Raw genomic sequence first — 23582 nt, 5'->3', positions numbered from 1 at the left:
AAAAAGTTGCCTGTTGCCTTATTTGCAATGTGACTTGAACAATGATTATTTTGCCATTCATATGCTATAAGGATGGTTACAATGTTCCCACTAGGGCTAATATTCATCAAACTAGTCAATATACTTCATTTCCTCCAAATATTCATGAAGCATTTAAAAAATGGATTTCTCAGTTGTGAATCAATTGGATGAAGTAAAACGCAGGGAGTTTTCAACACGAAGGTCAGTTTTCAGTATTCTGTGGTTTGTGGTAGATTCAGTCCTTCTTCTAAATAATATGCCAGCACAACCATTGGATGATTTATTGCCTTCCCTTCCTGAACTTCCTGCTCCTCTCTGCCCCCAACACCAAAAAAATCCAAACAAAACAAAACAAAAAAACAGGTTTAAGATATATATTAGCTGATAGACTGTCAACGTTCCAAATATCAATAAGAGAAATAAAAGGCCACACACTGATTATTGGTTTAACTGTCAGTAGATGCAAGGACATACAAAATGACCTCAATCTGTCTAAATGACTGCCTTTTGTCTACCTTGTCCAGACCTGTTTGAAATTATACAAACTCAGATTCTATTCGGAATATTCACAAGCCCTTTCTGTTCATGTAATTCCCTTCTTTAAATTGACTAATGGTCTCTTCCTTTTCTCCCTTCTACTCTCTCTCCTCCCATACTCTTAAAGGTTTTGGCTTCTAGGAGGGACATGACTGAACTATTCAGAAGCTTTTTCATGGCTGTAAAAGAAAAACCTTTGACATTTTCACATAGCGAGCTTTCCTTTGTGATACAGACAAATCTTTTAAGTTCCCCATTATGTTCTTAATTATACACCCTATCTAAGTAGCTGTGGTTTTCTTTTCTGTTTTTAAATGCTAATTAAGAAGATCATAAATGTTCTTACAGTTTTATTAATCATTTTCAGATGGACAGTATTACACTTGGCACAATGCAGCATTCCAGTTTTCCCTAAAAAAAATCCAAGAAATACTCTTCCTACTCTTTTCTCTTCCCTAATAAAATCTCTGCTTCAAACACCCCCAAAAGTAGACCTATTTCCTTCCTTCCTTTTTCTGTTTTTTTTTTTCCTTCTAAACATAGGGAATTTGTCTCCAGGAAAGAGAAACATGGGACTGGGGTACAAGGATGGGAGTGAAACTTACTTTTCATGTGTTTCATTTTCTATTGGTTATGAAAACTTCCCAGCTTACATCAACAAATGTATCACCTCATGATCAGAACTCTCAGTTGGCTTGACTGATGTCTCTGGCCTGGGTTTCATAAGGCTGAAATCAAAGTACCGGCACTTGTTCAGAACACTTACATTTGCCTACAGCTGTGCAAAATTATCTAACACAAAGCCTATTTTATAATAAAGTGTTGAATATCTCATGTAATTTATTGAATACTGGAAGTAAAAAACAGAATGGTAAGGTTTCTGCTGAATGTGTAGTACTTTCTCACCATTGTAAAGTTAAAAAATCTTAAAATATCTTAGTTGAGAGCATCTGTACACACATAAGGCCTTCTGTCTATTGCATGTAAAATTATACTATTTTTTCTCAATTATACAAATATTACATGTTCACTGAAGAAAAGTTATAAATTATATAAACAAGCAAAGAGAAAAAATTAAGTTACCATTATCTCTCCATCAACAGAGAGCCACTGAAATATACTGGTGTGTGCACTTCCGGGTGTGTGTGACAGAGAGAAAGACAAAGAGAGAGAATACATTGATTTCTCTTTTTCGAAAGTGGAATCATACTACATACAGTTTAACACCATTTTATTTACATTAATTATTTTTGTGAACATTTTTTCATGTCAGTAGACAAATTTCTGCAACAAAACTATTACAGTTCAAAGGAAGTTTTTGAAAATATTTTTAAATGAGTAACATATTCATTGAAGAAAAATTAGAATATACAGATAAGCAAAATAAAATTGTAATTGCACCATGTGAAGACAACCACTGTTAACATTTCCATCTTTATTGTTATTGGATATACACTACTCTAGTCCTCCAAAGTTGAACACTATTGCCAAGCTTTTGCTAGACATGCTTTTGCTAGACATGCTCTTGCTAGACAGGCACCAGCAAAGATGGAACAAGCTAAACCTTTGTTCACACACTTGATTATTTCCTAAAGACTAAGTCCTTGATCAAGTCCTAGATGAAGTGTTGGGTCCAAAGACATGAACATTTTTAAGACCATTGGTCAATGTTGCCAAAATGTTTTCTTGGAGAGTTTATAGAGTATGGGAGTACATTTTTCCAGGTCCTCTCACCAATCTTGGGTGGTATAATTTTGTTAAAAAAAACTTTCAAGCATATCACTTCACAACATTTTCAACTTTGGCACTACACAAAGATGTTTCGGGTCTTGGTTTGGAAGCATAAGCTCTAATAGCTTTTCTGGGATACTGTTTTAATCGGGTCCTGGCCTACTGTAAGAAGCAGACATGTTTTTGTGCAGGAAAAATCAGGAAAGACATGAATATTTACATGAAGAAAACCATGAAATTACCAAAGAAAATACTCAGCTGGAGAAAGAAATAGAATACTCTTCGAAATTGTTTCCAGAAGGAAATCTTTGCTTTGATTTCATTTTCTTCAGCACCCAATCCCAAGGAAGCATCCAATCCTCTCCCCTCTTGTTCTGCATGTCAGAAGACAAGAGTACCAGTTCTGAAGGTTCCTCCTTGAGATCCCTTTCATGGATCTGGTTTAAGTCCGAGAGCATGTAATCTGCCATGTGGAGCTCAGTGCAACAAAGGCATTGGCCAATTTCCAGCAATTATCTGAGAAATTCTATTTCAGATGCTAAATCTCCAGCTTTAATCAACTTGCAAATCCCAATCATCCCCAGCAGTGAGCAATCACAGGTCTGAAGGAAGCAGTGATTGTGTCTGTGACCCCAGAAGACCTCTCTCCATCAGGTATCATTTGGAAATCCCTGGGGTCTGATTGCCTCCTATTAAACTTTCACTATTTCCAGATAAGGTATCTGAATAGAGGAAATGATGCCCAGGTGCTAGAAGGGCTGCTAACTTGGGGCCAGCTGAAACTGCCTGTGTCCTGCAGGCTGAAAATTGAGGAAGGGAAGCAATGACCCAGGAGATAGATGTGTATTGTGTTCCTTTGCATCATCAGAAGCCTGGCTTGACCAGAGGTTTTTCTCCCAGCAGCTTTGGTGATGATATCTCTGTGGCAGCCACCTGAGGGTAATTGAGTCCTTGGCTAATTTGGCTTGGTGCCAGCAGCCATTTTGAGGCAACATTTGCCCAGAGCTCCTAGCTTAATCTCAGCAGTTAAGCATTTTTGGCACTGCCAAAATCTGTCACCTTACCCTGCATAACCCCCAAAGGCAGTGCTTGTAGTGCACAGCAGGAGTCCAAATTGTGTGTGTGTGTGTGTGTGTGTGTGTGTGTGTGTGTGCATGTATATCAGCAAGTGGGATAAATCAGCTCTTAATGAATGAGCACATAAAGATGATCCATTCTAAACATCTGCAAGTGTAAAACCACGTGCCTAGTGAAAAATTTTTTTCTGTTCTAATGTAAGATCTACCTAGAAAAGAATATCACAAAACTTACTGCTTTATGAGTTAACAGAAAAAAAAAAAAAGAAAAAAACCTGTTTCTGGTAGTTTTCTAAGTGTTGAGGTAGAAGGAAGAAGACAGGAGGAGCCAAAATTTGCATTTAGAAAATGAGGTCTTCCTCCCAGAACTGCCAACACAGATTCTCTCTAACACTTTGTTGAAAATTAATTCTCTCCACAGAAACAATAATTGAATTCTAACCAATTTTTTCTTTTTAAAGAGGTAGATTATATTTATGCTATAATTAAACCCAGCAAAAAGATCATAGGCATTTCTTCAACTAGGTCAGAAATTATGAAGTTAGGTGTGCCAACACTACTATCAGACACACCTGCCAACAATTTAGCATCTTCCCGCTTCATGCTTCTCCGAACAGCAGGAAATGTTCAGCGTTGTCACAAAGCTGCTTTCCTCTGCTTTGCTACACAAGCATCTTCTACCTGCAGTATTTTTCGTGGCTTATTTTTCCTGTCTTGCAAAAAGAAACGCACCTACCTGTTCCCCTATCTACAAAGGTTCCTCCCATAATTTTTTATTGTTAAATAAAGTCTTCATTCCCTTTTATTGATCAAATTTGAACTTTTTGCCTAAGATACTTGTATTTCTTTCTTTTTTTCTTTTTCACTTTTCTGGTGTGTTTTTTTTTTTTTTTTTCTTGCTTGGGTTGCATATTCTACAAAACATTGAGAAATAATATCAGAAGACAGTTACTACCACATGCTCTGATATGATGATGTGGCACCTGCCACAGGCCAGGTGTCCTTTGAGGGATGGTTGACTCTGCCGGTGCTCCTCAGAAAGCAAGAAGAGCCTGGGGGTTTATGCCACTGTTTCTGACCACACAGTAGGCCTGATCCAATAACTAGGAATATGAAAGTCTAATATCAGGATAATCCTGAGACATAATTCAGATTTTCCCAATGGGATCAGGCTGGAGATAACCTTTACAGGATTTTGCTTGAAATTTTATCCCTGCAGGGGGGTTTCTTCCTATTTCCAGTATCTAGTGTTGCACAATAAGCCACCCAAACATTAGTCTTCTATCACTGTGAACCTACCCCAAATTTCAACTTTCTATTGCTTCATAACAAACTATTCCAAAGCTTAAAACTGCAATTATTGTATTTGCTCATGATTCTTTTGGTTGGGAATTCAAACAAGGCATGGCAGGGATTTCTTGTCTCTGTCTATGACGTTTGGGACCTCAGTTGGGATGGCTGAAACGACTGTAAGGGCTGGCTGGACTGGCTGGACTGGCTGGACTGGTGTCATATGTCTGGGGCTTTGGTTTTCACTGCCAGCTGGATTCCTCAGTTTTCTGCTCCATGTCACCTCCCCGTGGTGCTAGCTCAAACTTCACAGCTTGGTGATCTCAGGTGGTCGGGTTACTTGCATGGCAACTGGTTACTGCTGGGGACAAGCAGACACTGCTAGGCATCTTAAAAGACAGGCCTGGTATTAGGCCAGAATCATTTCTACCATGTCTGTTGGTCGAAGCAAGTTATAAGGCCAACTCTGATGGGAGGGGAAATAGACACCTCCCTGGTGGGTGGAGTGGTTTGTGCAAACATGGAGGAAACGAATGGGAGGCAGCCACCTTTAAAAACCAGTTACTACACTCCGCTCCCTGTCCTGCTTGCTCTTTTACAGGTTTCTCCTGGGAGCACTTTCTAAATGAAATCACCTACACATAAACTCTCATCTCAGAGTCTTGCCTCTGGGAAACCTGACGCTAAGATAAAGGTTATCTCAATCCAAAGATTTCAGCCTCCTGTTCTGGGAAGGTTTGTTACTAATGTGGACTAAATCCAAGTCTCCATGCTGACATCTGCAAAACCCCAGGAGCAAGCATTATAGCTCTAAATCAGGGGATCCCCAATTTGGGATGCTCACTACAAACACTTCAGAGCTCAAGAAGAAGAAAAAAAAAAAAAAAAAACCTTTATGTTTGGGACCTACTCCAGGGATTCTGAATTCATTGGGCTGGAATAAGATGTATGCATGGATATTTTTAGTATTTTTTTAAAGTTCCTGGTAATTCTAATGTGGAGTCCAGGTTAGGAACCACTGTTCTGGCCAGGTGCAGTGGCTCACGCCAGCAATCCCAGCACTTTGGGAGGCCCAGGTGGATGGATCACGAGGTCAAGAGATTGAGACCATCCTGGCCAACATGGTGAAACCCCGTCTATACTAAAAATACCAAAATTAGCTGGGCGTGGCAGCACACACCTGTAGTCCCAGCTACTCAGGAGGCTGAGGCAGGAGAATCACTTGAACCCAGGAGGCAGAGGTTTCAGTGAGCTGAGATCACACCATTGCACTCCAGCCTGGCAACAGAGTGAAACTCCATCTCAAAAAAAAACAAAAAACAAAAAACAAAAAAAACCCACTGTTGTAAGTAGTTCAGGCTATGAAGACTGTGTGTGGGAAAAGGAGGACGAAAATACCACAAGGTATCCTGTGAAGGCAAAAAATAAATAACCCTTAACCAAATTACCTCTTGCCCTGGGGCCAAAATCTTATAGCTGCCATCAAATAACATGGGTTGCAAATCTGGTTTTCAAATCCAGTTGCTCTAGGTTTAGGAGCGGAGAGGCTTCTTTTACATGTCTTGTCTGAATAAAAGTCACATACATATACTATACTAGTTAAGTTTAGAAAAATAAATTCCAGTCATTGTGTACCCTTTGCCTTATGGCCTACAGCATATTAAATGTTATTTCTAAATCCTACTAGAGTTTTATAGAAATAGTAATATCTAGCCTTCTCTTTACTAGGGACAAAGAACAATCTTGGTTATATTTGCACCTGAGTTGGAAAAAACAGCTTTCAGTGTCATTTATTAAACTTCAAGAGTGAAATCTGATTATTAAAGTTCCATAGTGTAGAAGAATATTTCAGAGTATAAAGGGCTCACAGACACTTTTCCTGGCTAATTCCACAATCTATAGGACAATATTTTCCCTTTTCTTCTTGCTGAGTCTCTTAATCTTTAAATGATACAGAGGAGAGAGTGTTCTAACTTCCTGTAATTACATTTTCCTGTTAAACTTTATCCTTAGTCCTAATTCTCAATTTGGTTTCTATAATCACTGGTTTTTATTCTATAAAACTTTGTTTTGTAATTAGCAAGATAGAGATCAATGTAACACAAAATATGTGCTAACACAGAACCAGGTTTTGCTCTTCCATGCATGAACGCCAAGTGTAGAGAAGATAACCTGCAAAAACAGTTCAAGGGAAACTTGATCTCATTCCAGAAGTAACAGCCTCCTCTTTCATGGGAGGCAGCAATCTTAAAATGTTGCATTTCAACACTGTACCTCCCCTTTCTTGCCAGGAATTATAACATAGTAACATCTTTGAAATGGTGATATGTCTTATAATTGTCATCCTTTAATTGGCAGGTTTTTTTCCTTCATAGTGGTAAATAAAATAATGGTGTACCTTAAAACTGACAATGTCTTAGTTTGGATGAAATATGGCAATCCACACTCACCCAGCTAAAGAAAGCATGGAATAAATTTCAAATTAAAATGTAGATATGTGAAAGGCAAAAAGAAAAAATTGAATTTCCTGTCTAATGTAGCCCCTTTTGGACCCTATCAGGAGCAAACAGCAATAACCAAAGCTTGGAGTGCTATATGCAGGTCACTACATATGCCTTCTCTCACCTATTGCAATTTTGAGCATATTGCCCACATTTAGGATAAGCTCTAAGAGACTATCTTAACAGTATAGGTGTTTTGTTTTGTTTTGTTTTGTTTTTTAAGATGGCTGACTAGAGGCATTGTAAGCACGCCTCATCCACTTAGAAGTACCAAAAAATGTGTAGACAGTCTTTTTTTTTTTTTTTTGAGACGGAGTCTCCCTCTGTCGCCAGGCTGGAGTGCAGTGGCGCGATCTCAGCTTACTGCAACCTCCGCTTCCCAGGCTCAAGCAATTCTCCTTCCTCAGCCTCCTGAGTAGCTGGGATTACAGGCGCCTGCCACCACGCCCAGTTAAGTTTTGTATTTTTAGTAGAGATGGGGTTTCACCATGTTGGCCAGGATGGTCTCCATCTCCTGACCTTGTGATCTACCCACGTCTGCCTCCCAAAGTGCTGGGATTACAGGCAGAAGCCACTGTGCCTGGCCAACATTCACATTTTAAACGCATTATCCAAGCTGGAACATGGGAGTTTGACAGAAAAAAAAAATGATAGGAAACACTAAAATCTAGGAAGGAGAAGGAAAATGTGCAGCTTGTGTGGCTAGGATTGGCCCGGAACTGGTAGTGAATTCCTCAGTACAGGGGAAGGTGAGTGAGTGTCTTCCTACAATTTACCTTCTCACTTGGGAACTATACTATCCAGGCCATAGGAGAAACACTTTGACTCTTCCAAGCCGTGATTCGGACTTGGGAGCAGCCAGGAGACTGTAAGAAGGAACCCCAAGGAGGGAACACACCTTGGGTCTCACACTCTTTCTGGGACCTGAGGAGCTACAGTAAAACACCATTCTTGATCCTTGCTTTTAACAGACTATGCTCAGTCCTGGAAACCAGTGGCACCAGTCCCGGGCATTGGGGAAACTCAGGCTGCTGCTTCCAGAGTGGGGCATGGAGCCAAGGTAGGGGTGTGGGGGAGGCTTTTGCAAACAGGACTGAGAAGCAAGTGTGCTGTGGGCTGCAGCGGCTGGTGCTACATGTGGGCAACTCCTCCACTTGTCCTGAGTAAGACAAGAGTTGCTGCAGAAGCTTGGACATGAGCTGGGAAGGGGGCCCCCATGGCCCAGGGCCGAGTTCCAGGCTAGGCATGAACTACCAGGTCTGACTGAACAGCCAGGATGGGGGAGGGATCCCTCAGCTGCAACAGCCAGGATGGGGGAGGGAGCCCCACAAGCACTGGGGCATGAAAAGGACATAAGTACCCCAGCTGCTGGCCAAGGCTGTGGCTGCTGAGACTGCTGGGACTGGCCACCCCTACCACATGGTAAGACCTCACTGTAGTGGTGGCTGCCCCTCACCCAAGCATTTCTCCAGGGCCCAAGGATCACCCCACCTCACCCCCAACTCCTCATCACAGCTAGTCCATGCACTCATCATTGGGGGACCTGTGCACAAGTTTGCCTGGTCTGGCTCTGCTCGGCTTCACCCCACCCTCTGAGACAGAGTGCCGGATCCCTGGTCCTGGGGGTTCCATAACCCAATCCACCACCTGGGGCACCTAAGCATTTATCCTGGGGGACAGAGGCTGGGCACAAACAACATATCACTACCACCTCAAGCACCTGCAGTGCTTGCTTCTACCTGCAAGCACCACCTAGTGGCCTGGAAGCCAGCCTGCATGGCTCATTGCAACAACTGCCAACACAAAAGCACAGCACTTGGGAATCAGAAGAGCATCTCACCACTACTACTACCACCATTGCCCAGATCATGTGGCTGCCCAGGAACCCAAGAGCCTACTCACCCACCCAGGCCACCACTACCACAACCAGCATTGAGAAAGGCACCCAACAGCCCAAGAATCAGCCTGCTTGGAACCACCAACACAGGTGTCAGAATACACTGCCACAGAGCACAAGGATAGACATGCTTAGCCCCACTGAAAGCTAAAGACAGACCAATCTGGCATTCCAGACCCTAGCACAAGTTCACCACAGCCTCCACTAATAACCGCACCCTACCACACCAAGGAAACCACAGATACCACTGATGCTATTTATAGCCAATGAAATTATAATAGTCTTCCCTACTCCATGCACCCAAAAGCAAAGCCAAAGGGTCCTACCCAACCAACATCATAGTCACATATTCAGGAAAAAGCCCCCACAGTGAAGGAAAATTCAAAAATAAAGAGAAGCAAATGCTGTAAAGACATAAGAAACATGAAAAAGCAATATGACACCCTCAAAGGAACACAATAATTCTCCAGCAATAGATCCTAACCAAAAAGCAATCCTCAAAATGCCAGATAAAGAATTCAAAATATTTATTTTTAAAAGTTCAATGATGCAAGAGAAATATGAAAAACAATACAAAGAGCTCAAAAATCAATTCAGGAAATAAGTGAAAAATGTATCAAAGAGATAAATACCTTTTCGAAAAAAACAGACACTCTGGAACTGAAAAAGTCATCAAAGCAAGAATAAAATACAATCAAAAGTTTCAAAAACAGGCTAGGCCAAGTAGAATAGAGAATTTCAGAACTTGAAGACAAATATTTTGAAATAATCTAGTCAGGCAAAAAATAAAGAAAAAAGATTTTTAAAAAAATGAACAAAGCCTTTGAGATACTTGGGACTACATAAAGCAACTGAATGTATTAATTGTTAGTATCCCTGAGGGTAAAGAGAAATTGAAAGGCTTAGAAAACTTACTTAACAAAGTAATAAATGAAAACTTCACAATTCTAGGAAGAGATTTAAATATCCAGATATAGGAGGCTCAATGATCCCCAGAAAATACAATGCAAAAAGTACTTCATCATGGCCTACTGCAATTCAGGTTGTCTAAAGTCAAAGTGACAGTACAAATTCTAAAGTCAGCAAGAGAAAAACATTTTATCACCTATAAAGGAAACCCTCTATCTGACTAAAAGCTAATTTCTCAGCAGAAACTTTACAGACCAGGAGAAAATGGGATGACATATTCAAAGCACTAAAAGAAAAACACTGTTAGCCAAGGATACTATGTCCAGAAAATTTATCTTTCATAAATAAAGGAAAAACAGTCTTTCCCAGGCAAGCAAAAGCTGAGGAAGTTCATCACCTCTAGACCAGCCCTCCAATAAATGCTTAAGAAAGTTCTATACTCAGAGCAAAAGATTAATAGCTACCATCATGAAAACACTCAAATGTTACCACTGTAGAATACCAACAAACTACAATAGTAAACAATAAGAGAGAAATAAAGGGAAAAAATAATATATATAATTACCAGAAATCAAGTAATAAAATAACAGGAATAAGCCCTGATATATCAGTAATAGCCCTGAATGTAAACAAATTAAATTTTCCACTTAAAAAAAATATAGATTTGCTGAATGGATTTTTTAAAGTGACTCAAGTATAGGCTGCCTACAAGAAACTCATCTCATCTGTAAAAACACGTACAGACTGAAAGTAAAGGCATGGAAAAAGAAGCTACATGCAAACAGAAACCAAAATTAGGCAGAGTAGTTATATCAGATAAAACAGACTTTAAATCAAAAACAGTAAAAAGAGACAAAGAATCTCATTATGTATTGATAAAAGGATCTATTCAGTAAGAAGATATAAAAATTCTAAACATATGTACCCAAAACTGAAGCATCCATATATATAAAGCAAATATTATTAGATTTAAAAGAAAAGACAGACTCCAATACAACAATAGATAGGGATTTCAACACCCCATTCTCAGCATAAGACAGTTCATCTAGACAGAAAATTAACAGAGAAATATTGAATTTAAACTGCAGATTAGACCAGAAGGACCTAAAAATCATTTACAGAACATTTCATCCAGTGGCTGCATAATACACATTTTTCTCATCAGCACATGAAACATTCTCCAGGTTAGACCATATGTTAGAACACAAAACAAGTCTCAACAAATTTCAAAAAATTGAAATCAGACCACAATGAAATAAAACTAGATATCAATAGCAAAGAGAACTCTGGAAATGATACAAATACATGAAAATTAAACAACATGCTCTGAATGACTGAATGAAAGAAATAAGGAGTAAATAAAAAAATTCTTGAAACAAACAAAAATCAAAACCCAATATGCCAAAACCTACAGGATACAGCAAAAGCAGTGCTAAAAGGGAAGTTTGTAGCAATAAATGCCTACACCAAAAAAAAAAAAAAAATAGAAAGACTCCAAATAAACAACCTATTGATGCATCTCAAGGAAGTGGAAAACAAGAACAAACCAAACCCTTGGTAGAAGGAAAAAAAGAAAAATCAGAGCAGAACTAAACTAAATAGAGACCAAAAATATATATATACACACAAGGGATCAGTGAAACAAGAAGTTGGTTTTTTGAAAAGATAAACAAAATCAATAAGCTACTTGATATGCTAACCAGGAAAAAATGAGAGAAAACCCAATAAAATCAGAAATGAGAAACGAGGCATGATAAATGATACCACAGAAATACAAAAGATCATCAGAGATTATTATGAACAACTGTACATTTACCAACTAGAAAACCTAGAGGAAATTAATAAATTCCTGGAAACATGCAACCTCCCAAGATTGAACCAGGAAGCAATAGAAGACCTGAACAGTCCAATAATGCACAGAAACATTAAATCCATAACAAAAAAATCTCTCAACTAAGAAAAGCCCAGGACCAGATATAGTCATAGTAAAATTCTATCAAACACACAAAGAAGAATTAATCTCAATCCTTCTGAAACTGTTCCAAAAAACTGAGGAGGTGGGAATTCTTTCTAACTCATTCTACAAGGCCAGTATAACCCTGATACCAAAACCAGACAAGCACACAACAGAACAAAGAAAACTACAGACCAATACCCCTGATGAACGCAGGCACAAAAATAAAAAAAATACTAGCAAATTAAATCCAATGACACATCAGAAAGATAGTATACCACAATCAACTGGGTTTTATACCAGGAATACAAAGATGGTTCAACATACACAAATCAATAAATGTGATACATTACATAAACAGAATTAAGGACAAAATCCATATGATCATCTCAATAGATGCAGGAAAAGCATTTCACAAAATCCAGTATCCCTTCATGATAAAAACCCTCAACAAAGTAGTCATAGAAGAAATGTACCTCAAAATAACAAAGGCCATATACAACAAACCCACAGCCAACATCATACTGAATGAAGAAAAGTTGAAAGCCTGTCCCATAAAAACTGGAACAAGACAAGGATGCCCACTTTCACCACCCTATTCAACATAGTACTGGCAGTACTGGCCAGAGTAATTAGGCAAGAGAAAGAAATAAAAGACATCCACATTGGAAGAGAGGAAGTCAAATTGTCTCTGTGTAATTTGGAAAACCTAAAAACACCACCAAAAACCCTTAGTTTGATCAACGAATCTAGTAAAGTTGCGAGATACAAAAACAATGTCCAAAAATCAATAGCATTTCTATACACCAATAACAATCTAGCTGAGAATCAAGAGGCAATCACATTTACAATAGCTATAAAAATATAAAATACCGGGGGCGAGGTTCTGGCTGGTTGTGCTGTTGCGAGCTGCAGCAGTGATCGCTGCGGCAGGCCCAGAAGTGTATCCTGACTCGTAAATTGAAGAAGCCACTGGTGCTGCAAGTGTTCTTTTGGGGTAGTGTCTGGGATCCAGTGCAAGTCGAATCACTGTTCAAATAAGGTGTAATTGAAAAGTGATCCTCTCTTCAGAGCTGTCAAAAACAAATCCAAGTCTGGATCTCGCTCAGGATCTGCATCAAGATCTCGTTCTCGTTCATGTTCGAAGTCTCGGTCCCTAAGCCGATCTGTCTCTGGTTCAAGGAAGTGCAGGCTGAATTCTAGGTCTCGTTCCAGATCATATTCTCCAGCTCATAACAGAGAAAGAAACCACCCAAGAGTATAACACAGTCGGGATTTCCGAGGTCACAACAGAGGCTTTAGAAGGCCCTATTATTTCCCTGGGCGTAACAGAGGCTTTTATCCATGGGGCCAGTATAACCGAGGAGGCTATGGAAACTACCGCTCAAATTGGCAGAATTACCTGCAAGTATACAGGCCGTTCAAGATCCCCGTCCCCAGCGAGAAGGTCCCCTTCACCAAGGTACACGAGCCATTCTAGAAACTCTGATAAGTCGTCTTCTGACCAGTCAAGGCGCTCCTCATCCTCCCGTTCTTCCTCCAACCATAGCCGAGTTGAATCTTCTAAGCGCAAGTCTGCGAAGGAGAAAAGGTCCTCTTCCAAGGATAGCCGGCCATCTCAGGCTACCGGGGATAACCAGGGAGATGAGGCCAAGGAACAGACATTCTCTAGAGGCACCTCTCAAGATACAAAAGCATCTGAGAGCTCGAAGCCATGGCCAGATGCCACCTACGGCACTGGTTCTGCATCAGGGGCCTCAGCAGTTTCTGAGCTGAGTCCTCGGGAGGGAAGCCCAGCTCTCAAAAGCCCCCTCCAGTCTGTGGTGGTGAGGCAGCGGTCACTCCTTCCTAGCCCCATGCCAAAACCTAGTCCTCCACTTTCCAGCACATCCCAGATGAACTCAACTCTGCCAAGCGGTGCTGAGTATCAGCCTGGGACACACCAAGTTCAGTTCGACCATGGCTCTTGGGTCCCTGAGTCCATCCAAAAACAGCCCTGTGGGTAAGAATTCACCATCCATTGGCTCCACATATGTCTCATCTCAGAAGCAGGAGAGTGCTGCTCCAGGAGGAGCAGCCTGTACAAAGAGGTATCTAGAAGAGCAGAAGACAGAGAATAGAAAAGATAAGGAACAGAAACAAATACAGATAAAGAAAAAATAAAAGAGAAAGGGAGCTTCTCTGACACAGGCTTGGGTGATGGAAAAATGAAATCTGATTCTTTTGCTCCTGAAACTGATTCTGAGAAGCCTTTTCTGGGCAGTCAGTCTCCCAAAAGGTATAAGCTCCAAAATGACTTTGAGAAGAAGATGGCTGACTTCCACAAGGAAGAGATGGATGATCACGATAAGGACAAAGCTAAGGGAAGGAAGGAATCTGAGTTTGGTGATGAACCCAAAATATGTCTAAAGTCATAGATGCAAACGAAAACCAGGAGGAGAAGTCAGGCAAATGGGAGGGCCTGGTATATGCACCTCCAGGGAAGGAAAAGCAGAGGAAAACAGAGGAGCTGGAGGGGGAGTCTTTCCCAGAGAGATCCAAAAAGGAGGATCAGGGCAAGAGAACCAAAGGTGGGCACAGAGGCTTTGTGCCTGAGAAGAATTTCTGAGTGACTGCTTACAAAGCAGTCCAGGAGAAAAGCTCATCGCCTCCCCCAAGAAAGACTTCTGAGAGCCGAGACAAGCTGGAAGCGAAAGGAGACTTTTCCACAGGGAAGTCTTCCTTTTCCATTACTCAAGAGACACAGGGCAATGTCCGGATGGACTCTTTTGATGAGGACTTTGCACGACCCAGTGGCTTATAGGCTCAGGAACGCAAGCTTTGCCGCGATCTAGTACATAGCAACAAAAAGGAACAGGAGTTTTGTTCCAATTTCCAGCCTATACAGTCAGCTCAGTCTCAGCGTAGCCCCTCAGAACTGTTTGCCCAACATATAGTGACCATTATTCACCATGTTAAAGAGCATCACTTTGGGTCCTCAGGAATGACATTACATGAACACTTTACTAAATGCCTAAAGAGACGAACTGAGCAGGAGGCAGCCAAAAACAAGAAAATCCCAGAGATACAGAGAAGAATAGACGTTTCCCCCAGTACCTGGCTACAAGGCTGAGGGAAAACACAAAGATGATCCTGTTGATCTCAGCCTTGATATTGAACATCGTAAGATTTATTTTTTTCCGACAGAGTCACGCTCTGTCGTCCAAGCTGGAATGCTGTGGCATGATCTTGGCTCACTGCAACCTCTGCCTCACAGGTTCAAGTGATTCTTGTGCCTCAGCCTCCCAAGTAGCTGGGATTACAGGCACGTGCCACCACCCCCAGCTAATTTTTGTATTTCATGTTGGCCAGGATGGTCTCAATCTCCTGACCTAGTGATCCACCCACCTCTGCCTCCCAAATTGCTGGGATTACAGGCACGAGCCCCCGTGCCCAGCCAGGAGAGAGATCTTAAATGAGGTAAATCGAGAGGATCAGTGGATTCCTGAGACTCCAGGCCCTCGAGGAAAAGGTCAGCTGAGAAAACAGAGAAAACTCATAAAGGATCAAAGAAGCAGAAGAAGCACCAGAGATTGAGAGACAGGTCCAGATCCTCCTCTTCCTCCCAGTCATCTCACTCCTACAAAGCAGAAGAGTACACGGAAGAGACAGAGGAAAGAGAGGAAAGCACCACGGGCTTTGAGAAATCGAGACTGGGGACCAAAGGCTTGGTGGGTCCAAGTGAAAGAGGAAGTGGCAGAGCTCGAGGAACCTTTCCATTTTGAGCCAGAGGAAGAGGCTGGGGCAGAGGCAACTACTCTGGGAACAATAACAACAACAGCAACGATTTAAAAAAAAAAAAACAGGAAGAGGAGTGGGACCCAGAGTACACACCCAAAAGCAAGAAGCATTACTTGCATGATGACCATGAAGGTGAAGGCAGTGACAAGTGGGTGAGCCGGGGCCAGGCGGAGGAGCCTTTCCTCTGGGTCGGGTCCAGTTCATGTTCCAGAAATCAAGTACCAGACCTCAGCTGGCCCATGACAAGTTCAGTGGGGAGGAAGGGGAGATTGAAGACAACAAGAGTGGGACAGAGAACTGAGAAGAGAAGGACAATTTATAGCCCACAACCAAGTAGGGGTCACTCTTGACGGGATTCCTTGCCCAGGGGAGAGAGGTGCTGGGAAGATGGCTGCGAGGAGCTAAACAGAGGAACCTCAAGAAGATTCTGAAAATCCTACCCTACCCCTCACCGGCCATGCAGATTGTACTACCATGGAAGGCATCCCTGACACTGCCTCCCACTGGACAGAGAAGGCTGGCTGTGGAGCCCGGGGGTCAGGCCCAGCTCTTGAGCAGAACACAACTCATTGGGCTTTAGCTGTTTTTCTCATTTGTTGTTAGTGTGTGGCGTTGGGGCAGGGGTAGGGTGGGACAGCGATGCTTGAATTTTTGTTTCCTATCAGAAACCAACAGTTTTGTTCTGAATTTCATTTCCTTTGGAGCTAAGAAGACTAATTTGATGATTTTCAATCTCTTCTCCCCATCCTGATTTTAAAAGCCCTTCTTTTTTTTTTTTTCTTTTCTTTTTTTAGGCCTATGTAGTAATATTAGAAAAATTTAATTTGGGAAACTTTGATTCTTCAAAGAGAAAACAAAGCATGTGAATAAACTTTGAAGTGTTCACCTCAGTTTGGGACCAAATTGCTTGGATCTTTGTAAAAACCAGTTTTGTATGTCAAGGAGGAGTTTAAGGCCTTTCTGACCACCTTGTGTTCCCCTTTTCTGCACAGCCATGTATCACGTGGAGTTGCTCCTAACCACACCTCACGTGCCCCTGAGCCCTATTTCCTGATTTCTTCTGGGCTGGACTTCCCATTCTCCACCAGCAGCTCCGGTATCCCAAACTTTCTAGTCCTGCTGATCCTTCCAGCAATGGGGTGGAAACTGGAGGGCAGTGTCTGGTCTGTTTTCTAAAAAACTTATGAATTCTATTGTCTTTACAAATATAAGATGAGAAAATAATTTTTTCAATATTTTTATTAATCTTTTTATAAAATGAAAAGAAACTCCTATGATCGATTAAGGAATGTGGTTATGACTGGATGGTTCATGGAGTTTTTTGGGGTCTTTAGTTAGTTGTTTGTGTTGTTTGTTTGTTTGGTTTTTTTGTCTTTTTAAACTTAAGCTGTTTAAGTTGAAGCATTCTCAGATGTTTGCGGGGAAACATCCTCTTAAAATGGGTCCTTCTGCTTGCCTTCAGGGGAGGTGGTCCTGAGCAAGTGAATCATAGGGCATTTATGCATATGTTATACGCAGACTGCACCCACCTCTTCTGAGACTTTGCCTCTTGGGTTGTTGTGCTGCTTTCCCCTTACTTTGCTACATTTCTATAGTTAAGTTAGTTTTACTTGATGATTCATGTTTAGGGGGAAAATGAAAATCTCCCTTAAAATGTGTTTTAACTCTTCCTGCAAATAAATGAAGTGGCAGATGTTATATATATATAAAATACCTAAATATATATATATAGGTATATATATAAAATACCTAAAGAAATAAATATAACCGAGGAGGTAAAACATCTCTATGAGGAAAACTATAAAACGCTGATGAAAGAAACTGTAGATGACACAAACAAATGGAAAACATCCCATGCTCATGGAGTAAAAAAATCAATATTGTTAAAATGACCATACTTCCCAAAGCAATCTATAGATTCAATGCAATTCCTATCAAAATACAAACACCATTTTTCACATAATTAGAGAAATAATCCTAAAATTTGTATGGAACTAAAAAAGAACCCAAATAGCCAAAGCAATCCTAAGCAAAAAGAACAAAGCTGATGGCATCACATTACCTGACTTCAAATTATATTACCAGGCTGTGGTAACCAAAAAAACATGGTACTGGTATAAAAATAGACACATAGATGGATGGAGCAGAAAGAGTACCCAGAAATAAAGCCACATATTTACAGCCAATTAATCTTTGACAAAGCTGACGAAAACATACACTGGGGGAAAGGACACCCTTTTCAATAAATGGTGCCAGGATAATTGGATTGCCATATGTAGAAGAATGAAACTGGATCCCTATCTCTTGCTATATACAAAAATTAATCAAAATGAATTAAAGACTTAAATGTAAGACCTAAAACTATAAAAATACTAGAATAAAACATAGAAAAAACTCTTTCATACGTTGGTCTAGGCAAATAATTTATGACTAAAACCTCAAAAACATGGGAAACGAAAACAAAAGTAGACAAATGGGATTTAATTAAACTAACAAGTTTCTTCATGGGAAAAGAAATAATCAACAAAGCGAAAAGACAACCCACAGAATAGGAGAAAATATTTACAAACTATTCATCTGATGAGGGACTAATATCCAGAATTTACAAGGTACTCAAACAACTCAACATCAACAACAAAAACAACAAATATTCCCATTAAAAAGTGGCAAAGCCTGTGCCCCATAAATATATACACCTACTATGCACCTGCAAAAATTAAAAATAAGTCTAGGCGCGGTAGCTCATGTCTGTAATCCCAATACTTTGGGAGGCCAAGGCAGGCTGATCACTTGAGGTCAGGAGTTTGAGACCAGCCTAGCCAATATGGTGAAACCCTGTCCCTACAGGGTTAGCCAGACATGGTGGTGTGCACCTGTAATCCCAGATACTGGCTGGGGAGGCTGAGGAACCAGAATCGCTTGAACTGGGAGGCAAAGGTTGCAGTGAACTGAGATCACAATACTGCACTCCAGCCTGAGTAACAGAGCGAGACTCTGTCTCAAAAACATAATAATAATAATTTAAAACAATTTTTTAAGTGGCTGGGCACAGTGGCTCATGCCTATAATCCCAGCACTTTGGGAGGCAGAGGAGGGTGGGTCACCTAAGGTGAGGAGTTCAAGACCAGCCTGGCCAACATGGTGACACCCCCTCTCTACTAAAAATACAAAACTTAGCTGGGCATGGTGGTGGGTGCCTGTAATCCCAGCTACTTGAAAGGCTGAGGCAGGAGAATCGATTGAATCTGGGAGGCAGGGGTTGCCGTGAGCTAAGATCACACCACTGCCCTCCAGCCTGGGGGAGATCACGCCACTGCACTCCAGCTTGGGAGACAAAAGCAAGACTCCATCTCAAGAAAATAATAATTATAAAATTAAATTAAATTAAATTAAAAATAATTGAAAATTTTAAAAAGTGGCCAAGGATATGAATAAATGTTTTTTCAAAAGAAGACATACAAATGGCCAAAACTTATATTTTTAAATGCTCAACTTCACAAATCATCATCCCCCATCAGAAGAATGATTTGCAAATAGTTGCAAATTAAAACCACAATGAGATAATCACCTTACCCAGTCAGAATTGCTATTATTAAATAGACAGCAAATAACACTTGTTGGGAAGTGTTTGAAGTAAAGGGAATTCTTATATACTCTTGGTGGGAATTTAAATTAGTACAACCTACATGCAGAACCATAGGGAGATTTCTCAATCTGTTAAAGGAATCTACCCAAAGGAAAGGAAAACAATTTATCAAAGAGATAACTGCATTTGTAGGTTTATTGCAGCACTATTCACAATAGCAAAGATATGGAATCAACCTAAATGTCCATGAATGGATGGATGAATAAAGAAAGTGTGGTATATATACACAATCGAATAGTATTAAGCCAAAAAAAATGAAATTGTATCTTTTACAGCAACATGAATGGAACTGCAGGTCATTATCTTAAGTGAAACAAGCCAAACACAGAAAGTCAAATATTATATACTCTCATGCATACGTGAGTGCTAAAAAATATGTACACATGAATATAGAGAGTGGAATGATAGATAATGGAGACCCAATGGGGTGGGAGGATGAGAGGGGGAGGATGATGAGAAATTATTTAATGAGTGCAATATATAGTATTCAGGTGATGGATACATTAAATCTCTGACTTAGCCACTACGTATAATCAATGCAGGTAAAAAAACTGCACTTGCACCCCATAAATTTATACAAATAATTTTTAAAAAGTATAGATTCAAGGTCATAAATGTGGCAGTTACCAAGCTGGCATTTGGTTGGATTCCTATGATGCACTCCTATGTTTCACAATAACTGCCTTTGGGACTTAAATGTCAATAAGGGCTCCAAGACAGGAGTGTGAAAATTCTTAAGCTTTACTGAGAATAATCTTTAGCATTTGTTAAACATATTAATCCCAGGTCCTCACCCCAGATGTTTTGATTCAGAAGCTCAGAGAGTGGTGAGTGATGAACAAGCTTTACAGGTGATTCAGAAGCGTACCAATGCTGAACTGCCCTGCAGTGGTGGTTTTAGAGCTCTAGGCACAGTATGGCATGCACACTGGCTCATTGGTGGTGAGATATCCTAAGCCCAGTATGTGTGGAGAGCTGATCCCCACATGCCCAGATTCACCTGACTGCCTGCTCACACTGCTCAGTAGGCATATCTTGAGCTCATATCTTCTCACGCCTACTCTATTTTTCTGGTGATCTGTCTGTTTTCTGCCCTCTGTGTGAATTAGTGATGGCCCAAAACCTGGGACACATGTGTCAAATGCTCTACAAAAATACCTGTTCAATGAATAAAAGGAACTAAAGCCTAAAGTGATTTAGTTAAAAATAGTAAAGGATCAAGAAAATTTGGATTAATACTTATTTGTTTTCCAAATAATTTTCATTTTCAACAGCCACACAGAAGCTGCTTTTTTCACTAGATGTGGGATTATAATCAATCCCAACACCCTCTGTCTTCACTCCATTTAATATATATTATAAACAGTGGGTGTGGTAGACTGAATAATCGCCCCCACCAAAGCTGTCACCCTAGTCTGTTCAGACTGCCATAACAAAATACCATGGAATGGGTACCTTATAGACAACAGAAATTTATTTCTAACAGTGCTGGAGTCTGGCAAGTTTCAAGTCAAGGTGCCTGCAGATTCAGTGACTGGTGAGGGCTCGCTTCCTGGTTTTTAGATACCTGTCTTTTCACTGTGTCCTCACGTGGCAGAAAGGCAAAGGTGCTCTCTGGGACCACTTTTATAAGGGCACTAACCCCATGTATGAGGGATCCACCCTCATGACCCAATCATCTTCCAAAAGCCCCACTCCCTAATACCATCACATTGGAGATCAGGTTTCAACACAAACATTCTCTCTATAGCAGATATCCATGTTCTAATCTTTGGAACTTGTGAATATGTTACCTTACATTATCAGAAAGACTGTAGATGTGACTAAGTTAAGAGTCTTGAGAAGGAGAATTTTGCCTGGATTATCCAGTTTGGCCCAGTGTAGTCACAGGGATCCTTTCAAAAGGGAGGCAGTAGGATCAGAGTCAGAGAGAGAAAATGTAAGGATGGAAGAAGAGATCAGAGAAGAGAGAAACGCTATACCAGTGGCTTTGAGTCTAGAAGAAGGAGCCTTTAACTGAGGAATACAGAGTGCTGCTAGATATTAGAAAAGGCAAAGAAAAGAATTTTCCCTTGTGGCTTCCAGAAGGAACACAAGCCTGCTGACATCTTGTCTGTAGACCAATGGTACACACCCAGAACAGTAAGATAATAAATTTACGTTGTTTTTAAGCAAAATTCATAATAGTTTGTTATAGCAGCAATTGAAAATTAGTAGTGTGGGGTTTTAAATTATCTTTCTTATGACATAGTTTAGAATTCTCTGAGCAAACAGGAAATTTTGGGAGCCCAAGGGAGAATAATTTGCATGGAGTCTGAGATACATTGACACTGATTTTTCTTATTTCTTGAAAGCAGATGGGATTAACCAACTATGACTTTGATTCTTAACAAATGCCAAAGTCTCTGGGCCCATTCCAGGAGATGAGCTGTATTTTGCAATCAAGCAGGAGAATCTACAAGTCTCCTGTAAAACTCACTTGTGTTTAAAAAGCATGCTCGCTTGCTTCTGGGATATGTATAGATTTCTGTTTAGAGGAAAGCGTATCCATCTGCATTCGAAAGAAGATAGAAAGAAGCATGGCTCCTTAGTTTCTGCCCTACATGAGACAATCAAAGGGCTAAATAACCCATAAGAATTCCTGGGTGTTCATAAAGGGATACTTTTTAGACTGTAGGCAATGCCTTTTGCTGTCTCATTCACTGTTCTGTCTCTTGCCCTTTCCTTCTCTCCTGCTCATCTACCCCAATAAGGTTTTCCTGCACCAATTCTGAAGCTTTGGGAGACTTTAGATGATTTTTACAGTCAGGAAAAGGATGGAAACTTTGAGGTGAAGTGCCACATTGCGTCTGTCCTCTTTCAGCCCTACACTTCCCCTTTTATGCCGTTTTCTCACCAGCAGGGCAGAAAGCCTGCAAGCTACGTTTGTCAGACCTACTTTCCACCTAGCTTCCTGTCAGATGCTATCAACGGGAGGCTCTGGCAGGAGTTTGGAAGGTGAGAGTAAGGAAGAAATATTTTTTCCTGTAGACACAGTTGTGCTTCTTGCAGAGGACGCGGCAACAAATGAGGCAAGAGTTTCAGCAGCAAAGGCGGTGGTAGCCATGGACAAATGTGGCTTCTGGATTTCTGCCAACTTTGTTCTAACAACACCACATTGTGTACTCTGAGCAACACCTTTTTCTCTTTGCTCTTTTGAACCTAGAGGTGTTATCTGTTTCCTGCAGCTACTGATCTTTGAAAAATCTTACCTTCCCCTTTTTCTCCTCTGGCTTTTCTAACACCTTTACAGCCAACTGCCTATTTAAAAACCTAGAGCAGCTTCTGTTTCCTGATCAGATGCAGACTGCTAAGATTGCATCTTTCACCTACTTTAGCAAGGGACAGAGTGCAAATGAAACCCTTTTCTCATCTTTACTATCTGGGTTTTGGGAACTGCCATTTCATTAGGATCAACGGAATCAGAGCAGGGCCTTCCCAGAAAGGGGAGGTGGATTGAGTTTGGCAGACCCATGGCAAACTGGATTGGAAGCCAATGTTCTTCCTTAGATACTTATGGTCTTAGGTTAGTGTCTCTGGACATACTCCCTGAGATGAGGATGCAGGAGTTAGTGACTTATTACAAGAGTGCTATTAAGAGAGGCCTATAAAAGAATGAGGTAAGCCAGGCAGGATGAAGCCAAGCAGGGGAGAGATGCAGGTAAGGTCTCACAGAGGGTAGCTCCAGGCTGATCCCCAGGGGAGCTTTGGAGTGTAAGCCATGCCTTAGAGCTTTCCTGATCACATGGTCAGTCATTGTCTACAAGCTGCCTTAAGGACACATAAACTCCCAGGCAATTTTGACTGGTTCCAGTAGTCTGAGAACAGGCCTCTGAAGAAGAGTCCCAGGTACAGGTCTTTAGAAACAGAAATACACTGAAGCTGGGAAGGACTGCACAGAAAAGGTAAAAGGAACCCAAGGGCTTCTGGCCAGGGCACTGACAAGGTCTTCTATATCCCTGTTTCTCACCACAGTGAAGTCACGTTAATTCAAAGCTCACTCTCTCTTACTTCATTCATTCAAGATGAGCCACTGCTCTCAGGCACAGTGCCCTGGGGGTAGAGTGGTGAGCCCAATGTATGGTTACCAGCCTCTCATATCTGGCAACAAGGCAGAGAATGCAGACCACTGAATAGAGTATTATACTATTATGGGAAAAGCTCTGCAGTGGGGGGTGCAGGGCAGTCCACAGTGCCTCAG

The 23582-nt window shown here is 40.9% G+C and overlaps 1 pseudogene; it reads left to right on the top strand.

The window, feature by feature from the left end:
• Positions 1–8130: 8130 nt before the first annotated feature.
• Positions 8131–16033, top strand: LOC129032907 (thyroid hormone receptor-associated protein 3-like; annotated as a pseudogene).
• Positions 16034–23582: the final 7549 nt, after the last annotated feature.

This window comes from Pongo pygmaeus, chromosome 2 (genome assembly GCF_028885625.2).
Source record: "Pongo pygmaeus isolate AG05252 chromosome 2, NHGRI_mPonPyg2-v2.0_pri, whole genome shotgun sequence".
In the NCBI taxonomy this organism is placed as follows: Eukaryota; Metazoa; Chordata; class Mammalia; order Primates; family Hominidae; genus Pongo; species Pongo pygmaeus.
Note: the sequence above shows the minus strand (reverse complement) of the source record. Positions and strands in the feature narration are given on the sequence as shown.